Source organism: Lipotes vexillifer, unplaced genomic scaffold (assembly GCF_000442215.2).
Source record: "Lipotes vexillifer unplaced genomic scaffold, Lipotes_vexillifer_v1.1 scaffold472, whole genome shotgun sequence".
In the NCBI taxonomy this organism is placed as follows: Eukaryota; Metazoa; Chordata; class Mammalia; order Artiodactyla; family Lipotidae; genus Lipotes; species Lipotes vexillifer.
In genome coordinates this window covers 1,545,124-1,548,653 of record NW_006797698.1, presented here as the reverse complement: position 1 = coordinate 1,548,653, position 3,530 = coordinate 1,545,124, and the positions used below count along the sequence as shown (strand labels likewise).

The window sequence follows — 3,530 nt, the reverse complement described above, 5'->3', positions numbered from 1 at the left end:
CTGCACAGAACGGGCGGCGCGGCCCAGCCTCCAGCCCACCCCCGCCCCAGGCCGCAGGTGGCGCGGGCCGCGGCCTAACCTGCCGCCCCTCCCCGAGTGGAACGGCCTGCTCCCGGCCTCCCCCTGGCGCCTCGCGCGTTGGTATGGACCGGCGAGATGGAACCGTGGGACTAGGACCCCGAGGAGCCAGGGGCTGGCTCGCTCGAGGGCGGCCGGGGCGCCCCTCTGGCCGCATCCCTCCTTCCCGCCAGGGCCGCCGACCGGCCATTAGCAGAGGCCCGTTTTCTCATCCTTGCCTCGTCCTCCCATCCCACCGCTCACATCCGCTCACCTTCCCCCGCCACCCACGGCAGCAGCGCGTCCCTGCAGGTTTAACCTGCGCAGGTGTGGTCTCGGCCAGCCCTGGGGTGGGGCACGAGGGGAGCGCTGCCAGGTGGGGGTGGGGTGGGCGGGGCGACGTGCCAGGGAGAGGGGAATGGAGGCTGCAGGACCCCAGGGGGAGATGACCCCAAAGGCGGGGTCGGGGTGGAGGGGAGTGGGTGAGGGAGTGATTGCTTGCTTTTCTTTATAAAGTTTAGACTAAATTGCCCATCCCTTTCCCCTAATAAGAATTTTGTTCTGTGGAATATACGTGCTGTAGATGCACTGTGTCGCTATCAGTTTTACCCAGCCATGGAACTCTTTAACGTGCTTCCTCTCTTCATAGCCCATTCTCTTCTTTGGGGAGCCACTGCCAAAAGCACATACAAATCTAAATCTGGCCCTGGCCACTCCTGTCACCCTGGATCTGGGTATCTGAGACTCTCCAATCGCCAACTCAGGTTGGCAGGCAGCGAGGCTGGCAGCCGAGAGCTTCCTGGAAGAGCAGGGTAACCAGAGAGGGGACAGGCACCCCATTCTGTGAGGCTCTCCTGTGTTACAGGCAATGACTGCCCCAGGTGCAGGGGGCCCTTAGCTCACTGCAGAGTGCAAGGGCCCTGATAAAGAGATTAGCTCCCCAGCGCTGATTAAGGCTGTGAAGTCCCGCCCCCACCAAAGGAACTTGGTTCTGTCACTCTTGCAAGCCTAGCCTGGAGGAGGAAGTACTTAAATTTCCTTTATGCTTTCTTTTTGCTCTGTCATCTCAGTTGGGCCAATACCCAAGTCTTTTTTTTTAGTCACGCCATGTGGCATGAGGGATCTTAGTTCCCTAACCAGGGGTCAAACCCATGCCCCCTACATTGGGAGCATGGAGTCTTAACCAATGGGTCACCAGGGAAGTCCTGCCAATCCCTAAGTCTTAATCTTTGCCTTAAAAAATGTGGGGGGAGGAAAAGAAGACAGAACTAATTTTGTAAGACATGGTGGTAAAACCACTCAGCTGTGTCATGCTTAACAGCAAAAGACTGAATGCTTTCTCTCTTAAGTTCTGGAACAAGGCAAGGATGTGTGCTTTCACACTGTTCTTAATCAACACAGTACTAGAAGTTCTAGCCACTGCAATAAGGCAAGAAAAAAAATTAAAGGCATACAAATTGCAAAGGAAGACATAAAACCATCCCTATTTGCAGATGACATGGTTGTCTTCATAGAAAGTCCCAAGGAATCTACTAGATGAACAAACAAACAAACAAATCCCAAAACACCAAAACTAGGACTAATGAGTGCAGCCAAGGTTACAGGATACAAGATCAACACACAAAAATCAATCACATTCAACACACAAAAATCAATCACATTTGTTTTAACAACGTTCATGCTAACCATGAACATCTGGAAACTGATATTAAAAACAATATTATTTATGATGACCACAAAGAAAATTAAATACTTAGTTATTCACTTAAGAGAACATGTACAGGGCTTCCCTGGTGGCACAGTGGTTAAGAATCCACCTGCCAATGCAGGGGACACGGGTTCGAGCCCTGGTCTGGGAAGATCCCACATGCTGCGGAGCAACTAAGCCCGTGTGCCACAACTACTGAGCCTGCGCTCTAGAGCCCACAAGCCACAACTACTGAGCCCACGTACCTCAACTTCTGAGGCCCGTGCGCCTGGAGCCTGTGCTCCGCAACAGGAGAAGCCACCACAACGAGAAGCCCGGGCACCGCAGCAAAGAGTAGCCCCTGCTCGCCGCAACTAGAGAAAGCCTGCGTGCAGCAACAAAGACACAATGCAGCCAAAAATAAATTTAAAAAAAACAAACCTCAATAGTAGAAAAATAAAACAATCCAATCAGAACATGGGCAAAAGATATGGAGACATTTCACTGAAAAAGATAGACAGATGGCAAAATAAGCACATGAAAATATGTCCAACATCATTAGCCATTAGGGAAATGCAAATCAAAACCACAATAAGCTATCACTACACCCCTATTAGTATGGCCAAAATAAAAATAGTGACCGCACCAAATGCCAGTGAGGATACAGAGAAACAGAATCACTTGTGCATTGCTGTGGGGATGCAAAATCATACCACCACTCTGGGAAACAATTTTGCAGTTTCTTATGAATCTAAGCTCCTAACTGCCATATGACACATCAATGGCACTCTTGGGCATTTATCCCAGGGAAAACGAAACATGTTCACACAAAAACCTATGTATGGGGTTGTGGGGGAGACCTTCAACATGGTGGAGGAATAAGACATGGAGATCACCTTCCTCACCACAAATACATCAAAAATACATACATCTACATGTGGAACAACTCCTAAAGAACACCAACTGAATGCTGGCAGAAGACCTCAGACTTCTCAAAAGGCAAGAAACTCCCCACGTACCTGGCTGTGTGGCTGACATGGTCCTGGTGCGCCAGCTGGGTGTCAGGCCTGAGCCTCTGATGTAGGAGAGCCGAGTTTAGGACGCTGGTCCACCAGAGAACTCCTGGCCCCACGTAATATCAATTGGTGAGAGTTCTCCCAGAGATCTCTGTCTCAACGCTAAGACCCAGGTCCACTCAACGACCAGCAAGCTCCAGTGCTGGACACCCCATGCCAAGCAACTAGCAAGACAGGAACACAACCCCACCCATTAGCAGAGAGAGGCTGCCTAAAATCATAATAAGTTCACAGACACCCCAAAACACACCACCAGACGCAGTCCTGCCCATGAAAAAGACAAGATCCAGCTTCATCCACCAGACCCCTCCACCAGGAAGCCTACACAGCCCTCTGAACCAACCCTACCCACTGGGGGAAGACACCAAAAACAATGGGAACTACGAACCTGCAGCCTGCGAAAAGGAGACCCCAAACACAGTAAGTTAAGCAAAATGAGAAGACAGAGAAATACACAGCAGATGAAGGAGCAAGGTAAAAACCCACCAGACCAAACAAATGAAGAGGAAATAGGCAGTCTACCTGAAAAAGAATTCAGAATAATGATAGTAAAGATGATCCAAAATCTTGGAAACAGAATGATGAAAATACAAGAAACATTTAACAAGGACCTAGAAGAACTAAAGAGCAAACTAACAATGATGAACAACACAATAAATGAAATTAAAAATTCTCTAGAAGGAATCAATAGCAGAATAACAGGCAGAAGA

At 49.6% G+C, this 3,530-nt stretch overlaps 1 protein-coding gene across 4 annotated transcripts in view; it reads right to left on the bottom strand.

The window, feature by feature from the left end:
- PRKAG2 (protein kinase AMP-activated non-catalytic subunit gamma 2) overlaps positions 1-3,530 on the bottom strand; it is a 287,757-nt gene that overhangs the window by 63,252 nt on the left and 220,975 nt on the right. The window lies entirely within an intron of this gene.